This window comes from Arachis ipaensis, chromosome B3 (assembly GCF_059453495.1).
Source record: "Arachis ipaensis isolate K30076 ecotype BB chromosome B3, ASM5945349v1, whole genome shotgun sequence".
Taxonomy (NCBI): domain Eukaryota; kingdom Viridiplantae; phylum Streptophyta; class Magnoliopsida; order Fabales; family Fabaceae; genus Arachis; species Arachis ipaensis.
In genome coordinates this window covers 116,236,122-116,251,102 of record NC_142438.1, presented here as the reverse complement: position 1 = coordinate 116,251,102, position 14,981 = coordinate 116,236,122, and the positions used below count along the sequence as shown (strand labels likewise).

Sequence of the window (14,981 nt, the reverse complement as noted above, 5' to 3'; positions counted from 1 at the left end):
ATCTTTTTTAAAATCTTTTTCAAAAATCAAATCTTTTTCATTTTTCTTAGTTATTTTCGAAAATTTTAAAAATATTTTTCAAAAATCTTTTTCTTATCTTTACCACATAATTTTCGAAAATAACATCATCAATTAATGTTTTGATTCAAAAATTTCAAGTTTGTTACTTGCTTGTTAAGAAAGATTCAAACTTTAAGTTCTAGAATCATATCTTGTGATTTCTTATGAATCAAGTCATTAATTGTGATTTTAAAAATCAAATCTTTTTTTTCAAAACTAATTTCAATCATATCTTTTCAAAAATATCTTTTTATCTTATCTTTTTCAAAATCATATCTTTTCCAAAAATTTGATTTTAAAATATCTTTTCTAACTTCTTATTTTCTTATCTTTTTCAAAACTACCTAACTAACTCTCTCTCTCTAATTTTCGAAAATATCTCCCTCTTTTTCAAAAATTCTTTTTAATTAACTAATTATTTTAATTTTTGATTTTAATTTTATTCCTAATTTTCGAAAATTACTAACCTTTTTCAAAAACTAATTTCGAAAATCACTAACTCTTTTTCAAAAAATAATTTTCGAAAATTCTCTCTCTCTCTCATCTCCTTCTATTTATTTATTTATTTACTAACATATCTTCCTCACTCACCAAAAATCCGAACTCTCTCTCTCTCTCTCTGAGTTCAGATTTTCTCTTCTTCTTTTCTTCTACTCACATAAGGGAACCTCTATACTTGGGTAAAAAGGATCCCTATTATTATTATTTTTCTGTTCCCTTCTTTTTCATATGAGCAGGAGCAAGGACAAGAATATTCTTGTTGAAGCAGATCCAGAACCTGAAAGGACTCTGAAGAGGAAACTAAGAGAAGCTAAATTACAACAATCCAGCAAGCACCTTTCAGAAATTTTCGAACAAGAAGAGGAGATGGCAGCCGAAAATAATAATAATGCAAGGAGAATGCTTGGTGACTCCACTGCACCTAATTCCAATTTACATGGAAGAAGCATCTCAATTCCTACCATTGAAGCAAACAATTTTGAGCTGAAACCTCAATTAGTTTCTCTGATGCAGCAGAACTGCAAGTTTCATGGACTTCCATCTGAAGATCCTTTTCAGTTCTTAACTGAATTCTTGCAGATCTGTGATACTGTTAAGACTAATGGAGTAGATCCTGAAGTCTACAGGCTCATGCTTTTCCCTTTTGCTATAAGAGACAGAGCTAGAATATGGTTGAACTCTCAACCTAAGGATATCCTAAACTCTTGGGATAAGCTGGTCAAGGCTTTCTTAGCCAAGTTCTTTCCTCCTCAAAAGCTGAGCAAGCTTAGAGTGGATGTTCAAACCTTCAGACAGAAAGAAGGTGAATCCCTCTATGAAGCATGAGAGAGATACAAGCAACTGACCAAAAATTGTCCTTCTGACATGCTTTCAGAATGGACCATCCTGGATATATTCTATGATGGTCTGTCTGAATTAGCTAAGATGTCATTGGATACTTCTACAGGTGGATCCATCCACTTAAAGAAAATGCCTGTAGAAGCTCAAAAACTCATTGATATGGTTGCTAATAACCAGTTCATGTACACTTCTGAGAGGAATCCTGTGAGTAATTGGACGCCTCAAAAGAAGGGAGTTCTTGAAATTGATACTCTGAATGCCATATTGGCTTAGAACAAAATATTGACTCAGCAAGTCAATATGATTTCTCAGAGTCTGAATGGAATGCAAGCTGCATCCAACAGTACTCAAGAGGCATCTGCTGAAGAAGAAGCTTATGATCCTGAGAACCCTGCAATAGCAGAGGTGAATTACATGGGTGAACCATATGGAAACACCTATAATCCCTCATGGAGAAATCACCCAAATCTCTCATGGAAGGATCATCAAAAGCCTCAACAAGGCTTTAATAATGGTGGAAGAAATAGGTTTAACAATAGTAAACCTTTTCCATCATCCACTCAGCAACAGACAGAGAACTCTGAACAAAATACCTCTAATTTAGCAAACTTAGTCTCTGATCTATCTAAGGCCACTGTGAGTTTCATGAATGAAACAAGGTCCTCCATTAGAAATTTGGAAGCACAAGTGGGCCAGCTGAGTAAGAAGATCACTAAAACTCCTCCTAGTGCTCTCCCAAGTAATACAGAAGAAAATCCAAAAGGAGAGTGCAAGGCCATTGATATAACCATCATGGCCGAATCCAAGGAAGAAGGGGAGGACGTGAATCCCAAGGAGGAAGACCTCCTGGGACGTCCAGTGATCAATAAGAAGTTTCCCTCTGAGGAACCAAAGGAATCTGAGACTCAACTAGAGACCATAGAGATTCCATTAAACCTCCTTATGCTATTCATGAGCTCTGATGAGTATTCCTCTTCTGAAGAGAATGAGGATGTTACTGAGAAGCAAGTTACCAAGTACCTTGGTGCAATCATGAAGCTGAATGCCAATTTATTTGGTAATGAGACTTGGGGAGATGAACCTCCCCTGTTCACCAATGAACTAAATGCATTGGATCAACTGAGATTGCCTCAGAAGAAACAGGATCCTGGAAAGTTCCTAATACCTTGTACCATAGGCACCATGATCTTTGAAAAGGCTCTGTGTGACCTTGGTTCAGGGATAAACCTCATGCCCCTTTCTGTAATAGAGAAACTGGGAATCTTTGGGGTGCAAGCTGCTAAAATCTCATTAGAGGTGGCAGACAGTTCAAGAAAACAGGCTTATGGACAAGTAGAGGACGTGTTAGTAAAGGTTGAAGGCCTTTACATCCCTGCTGATTTCATAATCCTAGATACTGGGAAGGATGAGGATGAATCCATCATCCTTGGAAGACCCTTCCTAGTCACAGCAAGAGCTGTGATTGATGTTAACAAAGAAGAACTAGTCCTTCAATTGAATGAGGACTCCCTTAAGTTTAAAACTCAAGGACATCCTTCTGTAAACATGGAAAAGAGGCACAGTAAGCTTCTCTCAAAGCAGAGTCAACTAGAGCCTCCACAGTCAAACTCTAAGTTTGGTGTTGGGAGGCCTCAACCAAACTCTAAGTTTGGTGTTGGGAAGTCTCAACAATGCTCTGAACATCTGTGAGGCTCTATGAGAGCCCACTGTCAAGCTATTGACATTAAAGAAGCGCTTGTTGGGAGGCAACCCAATTTTTATTTATCTAAATTTATTTTCATTCTTGTTGTTATTTCATGTTTTATTAGGTTCATGATCATGTGGAGTCACAAAATAAATATAAAAATTGAAAACGGAATCAAAAACAGCAGAAGAAAAATCACACCCTGGAGGAGGATCTCACTGGTGTTTAAACGCTAGTAAGGAGCATCTGTCTGGTGTTCAACGCTAGAAACAAGTAGCATCCTGGCGTTCAGACGCCAGAAATGCACAATGAGGAAAGCTGGCGCTGAACGCCAGAAACAAGCATCTGGCTGGCGTTCAACGCCAGAAATATTCTGCATCTGGGCGCTGAACGCCCAGAACAAGCATCAATTCGGCGTTTAAACGCCAGAATTGTATGCAAGGGCGTTTTACATGCTAATGGGTGCAGGGATGTAAATTCTTGACACCTCAGGATCTGTGGATCTCACAGGATCATCTCAGGATCTGTGAATCTCACAGGATCCCAACCCACCTCACCCTCTCTCTCTCCATTCATGGTCATCCCTTCTGTTTTCCATTCACCACTCACATCCATACACACATCCCTCCATCTCCTCCATACCTTCTTCTTCTTCTTCTATTCTTTATTCTTTTGCTCGAGGGCGAGCAACATTCTAAGTTTGGTGTGGTAAAAGCATAAGCTTTTTGTTTTTTCATTACCATTGATGGTACCTAAGACCAGAGAAACCTCTAGAAAAGAGGAAAGAGAAGACAATTGCTTCCACCTCTAAGCCATAGGAGATGGAAAGATTCATCTCACAAGCCCATCACTAAGAAAAGGATGGAACAAACAAGAGAGCACATTCATGGATCTCAACAGGCACGTGAAGAAGCTCATCATCAAGAAACCTCTGAGATACCTCAAGGGATGCACTTTCCTCCACAGAATTTTTGGAAGCAAATCAACACCTCCCTATTCCAACATGGGACAATTAAGGGTGGAACATCAAGAGCACTCCATCATCCTTCATGAAATTAGAGAAGATCAAAAAGCAATGAGAGAGGAGCAACAAAGACAAGCAAGGGACATAGAAGAGCTCAAGGACATCATTGGTTCCTCAAGGAGAAAACGCCACCATCACTAAGGTGGACTCATTCCTTGTTCTTACATTCTCTGTTTTTCGTTTTCTTTATGTTGAGTGCTTATCCATGTTTGTGTCTTATTACATGATCATTAGTATTTAGTAACTTTGTCTTAAAGTTATGAATGTCCTATGAATTCATCACCTCTCTTAAATGAAAAATATTTTAATTCAAAAGAATAAGAAGTATATGAGTTTCGAATTTATCCTTGAACTTAGTTTAATTATGTTGATGTGGTGACAATGCTTCTTATTTTCTGAATGAATGCTTGAACAGTGCATATGTCTTTTGAAGTTGTTGTTTAAGAATGTTAAATATGTTGGCTCTTGAAAGAATGATGACAAGGAGACATGTTATTTGATAATCTAAAAAATCATAAAAATGATTCTTGATGCAAGAAGAAGCAGCAAAGAACAAAGCTTGCAGAAAAAAAATGGCGAAAAAAAATAGAAAAAGAAAAAGCAAGCAGAAAAAGCCAAAAGCTCTTAAAACCAAGAGGCAAGAGCAAAAAGCCAATAGCCCTTAAAACCAAAAGGCAAGGGTAATAAAAAGGATCCCAAGGCTTTGAGCATCAGTGGATAGGAGGGCCTAAGGGAATAAAATCCCGGCCTAAGCGGCTAAACCAAGCTGTCCCTAGCCATGTGCTTGTGGCGTGAAGGTGTCAAGTGAAAACTTGAGACTGAGCGGTTAAAGTTAAGGTCCAAAGCAAAAAAAAAAAAGTGTGCTTAAGAACCCTGGACACCTCTAATTGGGGACTTTAGCAAAGCTGAGTCACAATCTGAAAAGGTTCACCCAGTTATGTGTCTGTGGCATTTATGTATCCGGTGGTAATACTGGAAAACAAAGTGCTTAGGGCCACGACCAAGACTCATAAAGTAGCTGTGTTCAAGAATCAACATACTGAACTAGGAGAATCAATAACACTATCTGAACTCTGAGTTCCTATAGATGCCAATCATTCTGAACCTCAATGGATAAAGTGAGATGCCAAAACTATTCAAGAGGCAAAAAGCTACAAGTCCCGCTCATCTGATTGGAGCTATGTTTCATTGATAGTTTGGAATTTATATTATATTATCTTCTTTTTATCCTATTTGATTTTCAGTTGCTTGGGGACAAGCAACAATTTAAGTTTGGTGTTGTGATGAGCGGATAATTTATACGCTTTTTGGCATTGTTTTTAGTATGTTTTTAGTAGAATCTAGTTACTTTTAGGGATGTTTTTATTAGTTTTTATGTTAAATTCACATTTCTAGACTTCACTATGAGTTTGTGTGTTTTTCTGTGATTTCAGGTATTTTCTGGCTGAAATTGAGGGACTTGAGCAAAAATCAAATTCAGAGGTTGAAGAAGGACTGCTGATGCTGTTGGATTCTGACCTCCCTACACTCAAAGTAGATTTTCTAGAGCTAAAAAACTCAAAATGGCGCGCTTCCAATTGCGTTGGAAAGTAGACATCCAAGGCTTTCTATAAATATATAATAGTCCATACTTTGGCCGAGTTTAGATGACGTAAAAGGGCGTTGAACGCCAGTTCTACGCTGCTGTCTGGAGTTAAACGCCAGAAACACGTTACAAGTCAGAGTTGAACGCCAGAAATACGTTACAAACTGGCGTTCAACTCCAAGAATGACCTCTCCACGTGTAACATTCAAGCTCAGCCCAAGTACACACCAAGTGGGCCCCGGAAGTGGATTTATGCATCAATTACTTACTTCTGTAAACCCTAGTAACTAGTTTAGTATAAATAAGACTTTTTACTATTGTATTTTCATCTTTGGAACATCCTGGATTGTATTTTTGATCCTGTGATTATGTTTTGGGGGCTGGCCATTCGGCCATGCCTGGACCTTCATCACTTATGTATTTTCAAACGGTAGAGTTTCTACACTCCATAGATTAAGGTGTGGAGCTCTGCTGTTCCTCATGAATTAATGCAAAGTACTACTGTTTTTCTATTCAATTCAACTTATTCCGCTTATAAGATATTCATTCGCACTTCAACATGAATGTGATGAACGTGACAATCATCATCATTCCCCCACGAACGCGTGCCTGACAACCACTTCCGTTCCACCTTAGATTGGATGATTATCTCTTGGATCTCTTAATCAGAATCTTCGTGGTATAAGCTAGATTGATGGCGGCATTCATGAGAGTCCGGAAAGTCTAAACCTTGTCTATGGTATTCCGAGTAGGACTCTGGGATTGAATGACTATGACGAACTTCAAACTCGCGAGTGCTGGGCGTAGTGACAGACGCAAAAGGAGGGTGAATCCTATTCCAGTATGATCGAGAACCTCAGATGATTAGCCGTGCTGTGACAGAGCATTTGGACCATTTTCACAAGAGGATAGGATGCAGCCATTGACCATGGTGATGCCTCCAGACGATTAGCCATGCAGTGACAGCGCATCGGACCATTTTCCAGAGAGGATGAAAAGTAGCCATTGACAATGGTGATGTCCTTACATAAAGCCAGCTATAGAAAGGGGTAGGACTGATTGGATGAAGACAGCAGGAAAGCAGAAGTTCAGAGGGACGAAAGCATCTCTATACCTTTATCTGAAATTCTCACCAATGATATACATAAGTATTTCTATCTTTATTTTCTGTCTATTTATTATTTACTTTCGAAAACTCCATAATCAATTATTATCCGCCTGACTGAGATTTACAAGATGTCTATAGCTTGCTTCATACCAACAATCTCCGTGGGATCGACCCTTACTCACGTAAGGTTTTATTACTTGGATGACCCAATGCACTTGCTGGTTAGTTGTATCGAAGTTGTGAATGAAAAACGATTTATTAAGACGTGCGTACAGAGTTTTTGGCGCCGTTGCCTGAGATCACAATTTCGTGCACCATACAACAACATATAAACCAAACACAGTATAACTCTTATTAATGCTTCATCCGGTTCCTAAAAAGGTAAAGTTGTAAGGGGGTGAGAACCTAACCACACCGTCTCACCACGAAGTTTCAAAGTTGTCATAAGAAGATATTTAATAAAAAAAACTATTTTCAAGCTCAGTGATTATCATTGCCTTATGAATCTTTCAAAAACAATAGGTAATCGTTCAAAACCTTTTCAAAGAAACAATGTTTAATCTTTCAGAAATCCGAAACCTTTCCTTTCTTATAAGAAAATCTCAATCAGAAACCAACCACATAATCAAACAACACAATCATTAATTCAGCACCAAAATTCATTCTCAAATGTAGCACGCCAGGACAAACACAGGCAAGACAGACAAGGAAAGCACAGGTTTAGGTAGCAATTACAGCAAATAGTTCAAGTAGCAGTTAAGAACAGTTTAGCAATTAGGCAAACCAAAACAAGTTCAAACCCAAGCAAAGCATACAAATGCATATGATGCATGCCTGTCCTATAGCTGATGAGGCTCATCTGTCGGTTATCTAGCCAACCCGACAAGTCTGAAAATACTTAGACTGTCCCCCGACGTGCATCCCAAGAGTCTATGCATAGCTTTTTCTCAAATAATCAATATTGCTCAATGGAGGTTACATTCCCAGGAATTTATATAGTGTCCGGTCACACTTACGTCGTAGGGTCAACAGAGTATCGAGTTTTCAACCTGGTACACGTGGTGGCAAGCCATGGTACTTTATCCAGGGAACCTCGTATCTCAGATAATTCAAATTCATAAGCCATATGAATAATTCAAAGTTCATATCTCAACATTCTCAATCGATATCTCAACATTTTCAACATCATAATCATTCATCAATCCAAATCTCCTTTCTAAATTCATTAAAAAAAATCATATTTCAAACAAAATCCTCATTATCCTTCTTTCCATTCCATCCATTAACAATCCCAATTCAAAACATAATTCTTTCTTTGATAAATAAATCAATCTTAAAACATATAATGTTTAAAAACAAATATTTTTAATTAATTACTTCAAATAAAACTTCCAATTTTATAAAATTTCGGCAGCATCTCCCCTAAAACTCGGACACTGCCACCCTTTTCGGGTCCCATCCAAACGTTTCTCAAACCTTTTCTCAATCATTTCCAAATCTCAAACGTTTTCCAGAGTTGAACCAGTTCTAATATCAAATTATTTTCAAATCAAACCAATTCCAACAATAAAACTCTTTTTAAAATCAAATCAGCTCAAATATTAAATCATTTATAAAATCAGACCAACTCAAAATCAAACTACTCCCAGAATCAATCTATTTTCATATCTCAAATTATTTCCAAAATCGATTCATTTATATTACCAAGTAAACTCCAAAACCAAGAAGATCCACCTTTCATAATAATCAAGTAAATAACATTTCAAACCGATTTTTATCAACAACCATACACCACTCACGCAATCAAGCACCCAATAATTCAGTCCAACAAACCATCACATCCACAAGACAAATATAATCACAGAAATATACTTTTTGCATCAATATCTATTTATCACAACTCTGTAATGTAAAATAGATTTTAAGAAAAACTCCTACCTCAATTATTCGCAATCAGCATAATTAAACGCGTTGAATCCCTTTTTCCCTCGGCTCATCACGGCGGCAGCCACAACCGCGATTCCAAATCACTTTGCCAGCAACCATAGTTACTCTAATCGCAACAAGAAATAACTGAAACTCAATCAAATAGCAAATAGAATTGCAAAACCCCAGCCACAGAACAACGACTAAAAGAGTTTCGAAGTAAGAATGACTTACTGTACCAGCAAGGAACTAAAATACAACGCAGCCGCAGCTTCAGCGATTAACTCCGGCAAGCTCCAACGGCAGCGGTTTCAGCCCGCAGCGAAAAAATTCACTACAACATTATCAAACATATACGACTCAAGCGACGACCCTTACGGTAACAGATTTTGACGGATAAGGAAGATAAACCAGAACATGGCTAGAGCTTACCAAGAAAACAGAAGTTTCAGTGGCGGTTTCCGACGGCAACAGCGGCGGAGATGGCTCGACGGCGGCGAAGGTGGCTTCCTTCCCTTCCATCCCGTTCTGGTCACGTTTTCCTCTTCTCCTCTGGTCAGATCTGCATCGACGGCGGCTTGGCAGTGGCGAGGAACAACGACGGGAAGACCTCAACGGCGACGGCAACAACGCGGGCTCCACAGACGGCGACGCCTCCTTCTCTGCGCACGGCTCTCTCCCTCGGTTCTGAGCTTCCTCGCAATGGTGATGAACGGCGCGATGGTGGCTCGAGCAGCAGGACGGGGTGGCGGCGCGCAACTGCAGCGGCGGTCTCCCTTTCCTCCGGCGCCACTGTTCCTTCCTCTTCTCCCTTCTCAAGCTCTCTCTTCCCTCTTCTTCTCTCTTTCTCTCAGATCTCATAATATATAATCAAAGGCAACTACTAAGCCCTTCCACAATAAAAACGTTCTTCGTCTTCATCGCAAGCACCAACAGCAACACCCAACCCAATTTAGTGCGTGTGGGTGCGACTGAATGGAGTACTCCTGCTACTAATACTAATATTACTAATAATAATAATAATGATGATGATCTACTAATAATAATAATAATGATCTACTACTACTACAACAATAATTATTATAATAATAATTATAATAATAATAACAATAATAATAATAAAAAACCTAATTTAATCTATTAAAATTATTTTAAAAGTGTTATTTGATTATTAGTTTATTAATTGGCTTTTAATCAAATATTTTAATTTAAAATTGAAGATAATATAATTAATTTTCTTTGTTTATAAAATTAAAGTATTAAATTTTAGAATCTCTATTATTTAACTAAATTGTATAAAATTTTTATTCTTTTACAACTGTTAAGCTCTTTAATTTAAATATAGAAAATTATTTAATAATTATAAAATTAAGTAAAATTTTTAATTTAATTGTCAAAACTTGATTTAATTACTTTTAATAAAATAATTTCTAAAAATAAAGTCTTTAATGAATAAATAAATTGTAATTAACTCAAAATAATTTTTTTTAAATTATGGGTCTTACACCAACGCCTTTGAGAACTCGTCAATTGGACTTCTGTATCTCCAAAAATGCTCGTTTAAATATATGGAGGTCAGGATTTGATAGCATCTACACTCCTTTTCTTGCCTCTAAATCAGACTTTGCCAAAACTTGCCAAATTCACCCAAAAATCATCTAAAATCATAAGAAAAACACAAAAGCTCAAAGTAGCCTCCAAAAAGTGATTTCTGCACTAAAACCTACTAAAAATAATAAAACTTAACAAAATATACTAAAAACACTAAAAAAATAGTACCAAAAAGTGTATAAGATATCCGCTCATCAATCACAATTAACATAAATTTCTTTTACTTGATCATATTCCTATATTATTATTGAATATTTTTCCTTTAAAACAAAATCAATTTCATACTAAATTAGTTGACGTAAGTACAGGATCACTTATAACTTTTTTATTTATATTATTTAATTTATAGTGATATTGTTTGTATGAATAAAAATAAAACAAAAAATATTGGTTTACTCCCTTTTAATAAACTGTAATTTATATTTTAAATTTTTGCTTCAAATATTTCTTATTTTATTGTTAATCAATTTCCATTAGAAAAAAAATATGTTTTACATTTCTATACTTATATATTAATGCATCGATAGAAAATAGTATAATATTTTTTATAAATTAATGATGATCATAACACTAAATTAAAATGTAATATTATAAAAATCAAAATTTTTTATGTTTTATTCATTCAATTATATGGTCATATTTTTTAAGGTAGAAACGAAAACAAAATTATTAAAATTCTAAAATAGCATGTTCATTTCACTAAAAAATATTTACAATATACTTGAAATTAATTATAAACTTTTATAGAAATCAAAGATTGAAGTTAGACATTAATTATAATATGTACATTTATATGATTATGTTTATATACCTACACTAATTGAAAAAATTACATGACACATATTTCATTTTGCAAAATTAGTTATATTGGTCTTCTTACGATTTTATTATTTATTTACTTTTTTACCTATCTTATTTATTATTTATTTTACCAATTATATATTACCACCAAATAAATTAAATTGAAAGGTATACTTGATTTTTTTAATTAATAACATCTTTAAAATGAAGAAAAGCGTAATAATAAATATTAAGAAACAAAATAAATGAGAAGAAAGAAATGTACATAAAAAATATTGAGAAAAAATAAAAAAATATAAATATAAAGACGTCATTATGTGATAAATACAATTGAAATAGAAATGTATGTGTAATTTATTGTATGGTAGAGAAAATATTATAAAATTAGAGAAACAACAGTATCTATATTAAATTATATATATAGCCATTAGAAATTTAAAATTGTATCTACAACACTGGTTTAGATGAGAGCATAACATTAAGTGATAATGATATATAAGTAAGAAAAAAAAAAGTAATATTACATTAAAAATGACTAAAACATAATCAATATTAATTTTATTTGAAAATAATTGTAAAGAATGTAAGACACAAATACTTTTCTACATAAAATTTAAAATAGTCAAATAAAAAACAGTTGCAATATACAAAGAATTAGTGGTTTATACGTAACAGGATGGTGTGTAACATTCTAACTTTTAGCACCTCATGATCGTACTAAAAGTTCGGGCGCTACCTATCTCTAATCCTTTAATTTAATACTATAATTGTAACGACCCAATTTTCGGTACGCCTAGGACATACTAGAAACTGAGTGCTACCACTTTGTCATTCTAATTATTATCTATTATTTATTATATGAGCCTGATTCGTTGTTAAAAGCGTAGTTAGTTAGCGAGGTATTTTTTTTTGAAAACGTTTGAATTAATAAACAGAATCATTTATAATCAATTCACAAATAAAAACAGATAAAACAGTTATAGGCAACCACACATAAATACATCACAAGCAGCTAACAACATTTAGTGATCCAGCCTTTATTAGAGTATAGACTTTTAGTTAGAACACCCCTAGATATAGCTAGATAATAACTATATACATATATATACATACAACATCCTAGGCCCTGACCTGTTCAAGAAGTCCCTAAGCTGGCACCCAGGCTAGTCTAGACTCTATACTCACCTATTCCCTCTAAACTACTAAAGCGAGGGAAAGTACGCTCTAAGTCTTCAAAACTCAAGACAGGTGGAACATCACCAAAAGGTAGAACATCATCTGCTACTCCTTTGCACGATCATATGTCATCAAAGAGCGTCTCTCAAGTACTTCATCGAGTGGCCACATAACAGCAACATCGTACGGAGGACTTAGGCTAAAGTTTGTAGAAAAGCGGGGTGCAGACGTTGGCTGGCCTCATAGTATATACATATAAACAGGTAACGGAGTTCACCCTAGACTCAGAAGACTATTTAGAGTGGAATCCTTTTTGTGAGCGATCGTCAGCGAACTACGGAAGGGTACTCATGCTTCCATCTGAAGGGGGAAGGGTGAGAGAAGGGGTAAGAACTGGGGAGTTCTTAGTAGGGTCGGGGTTATTAGTTAAGTTCATTAATTCCGTGTTATTTAGCAGGTAAATAGCAGAATACAAAAAAATAGTAAATAGAAGATACAGATAAATAGAGAAGATAGAGAAAACAGATAGCAGAACACAAACAGAATGATACAAGAAAATACAAAACAGACACAGAGAATAGAATACAAACAAGGAAAACATACATTCATACAACAATCATAACAAAGGGAATGCACTACCAAGTATGATGCATGTCTAGCCCTAGCGCAGGTAATGAGCTCATTTGTCGGTTACATACCCGCTCCCGACGTTACCCGGAGTCCTCTGACCAGGTAAGGCTTTCCTGTTAGCAATGTCCCTCGCAAGAGTCCTTTGACTTGCATGGCGGAGCTAGTTAACTTATATCTGCCCAACACACTCTCTGTAAGAGTCCTTTGACTTACAAGAGCATACACACACTCTCACTGTAAGAGTCCTTTGACTTACAGGAGCATACACTCACACTCTCACTGTAAGAGTCCTTTGACTTACAGGAGTATATGCTAGTCGTGTGTTCTCGATACCTCTGTAAGAGTCCTCTGACTTACAGAATAGCATTATAGCTAAGTATCCCAGGAAAGCACTCTCAGTGGTCGTACCACCATCTATCTGACTGATTTCACGCAGCAGATCATCACATAATCATTCTCATTATCATCATCACTTTCACATTCTTATGCAGTACCTCTTTCTTTCTCTGTTCAATCATGCTATACAAACTTTACAGCTTTTACTTTTACAACATCGTAACTCAAACCATTTCTCTTTATCACATTACTCTTTTCTCTTTGTCTTTTTACTTTGCTCTGGTTACTCTTTTTTCTGTATCCCTTTATTCTGCTATGGTTACTCTGTTCTCTGTGTTTCTTTACTCTGTTCTGATTTCTCTGTTTAACGTATGTATTTAAAGCTTATGTAAATTTCGGTATGAATAGTTAGTCTGTCCCAAGTATAGGTTCATTAAGTCTATACTGAAACAGTTTAACTTTTCATATAATACCTAACCCTATTCACAATTCCAGGACTAACTATGTTGCCCTAGTTCGTTCACTAGTCTGTCTGTTTTTCTGTCATTAAAACTTTACAGACTTTTTTTCGATTTTTATCTTTTCTTCAACTTTTTATCTTTTATTTATATTTGCCTCACTAATATGTTTTTACCACTCCCTAAGTGATTTATGAAAGTAATTATGAGTTTCTACGCTTAAAGTTGTCTTTCAAAAACTTTTACAGAAAACTGCATTTTCCGTATTATTTTATTATTTTATTAAAATATTATTTTTAATTAAATATTATTATTTAATATTTTATTATTATTTATTATTTTATCATTAATTTTTTTAAAATTACCCCTTTTTAACTTTTAACCTTTAAAAATTCACTTTTTACCACCCGTAACTTTTAATATTTCTACTTTAACCACCCTAACTTTCAGAAATTACCAAATAACCCCTCAAACACCAAAATAATTACTTCCTTGCCCTTTCTAAGATCTAAAAGGTGTTCTTCAATGTTCTTCACCACACTCAAAGTATTCTTCATGTTCTTCATAAATTCTTCAGATTCTTTCTCTGTTTTTACCCGTTTTTCAGTCTTTTCAGCAACCGATTTTTACTATAATTCAAAATAAAATTGAAGCCAATAAAACCCCATATTTTCTACATGATTTCAACATAAATTGAACCTCAATTTAAGCTTTATGATTTCATTTTTTCAGCTGCCCAAGAACATGAACTTTAAAGTTTGAATTTCATCAAATTTCATCAAAATTTCACCAAATTTTCACCAAGAATCAATCATATAAGCAACCAATTTTTAGCACAGCCAATTTATAAAACATTCACAAAAATCAAACACAAATAATCAAGATTAATTTCGTGACACCCTACCTGGTTTTGCTGCTCCTAATTCGGTTAAACTTTCAGGTGGTCCTTAAGCACTTTTTCCTCCTAAATCACATCAAGAACAACTTTAAATCCAAAAACTCTCAACTGACCAAATCTCACTCAGTATGTTAGGAAGAGATATCTCACCTTAGACTTGCTGGAAATTCACGTTTCTTGGCCCTCAAGTCAAGTTAAGCATGATTCCTAAGGAAGAACATCAAGAAAACACATGTTTTGCATGGTTTTTCTTGAAAACCTAATTGAAATGGGAGGGAGACAGCCATATCACCTTATTTCCATCCTTGATAAGTTACATGATTATGTAGAGGAAGAAGAGAGG

General features: G+C 35.2%; 1 non-coding gene across 1 annotated transcript; it reads right to left on the bottom strand.

Moving 5' to 3' along the window:
• Window positions 1–1,323: 1,323 nt before the first annotated feature.
• LOC148572161 (small nucleolar RNA R71) lies at window positions 1,324–1,431 on the bottom strand. The gene has a single exon (XR_015907816.1). It is a non-coding gene; the product is annotated as a small nucleolar RNA R71 (small nucleolar RNA).
• Between the last annotated feature and the right edge of the window lie 13,550 nt (window positions 1,432–14,981).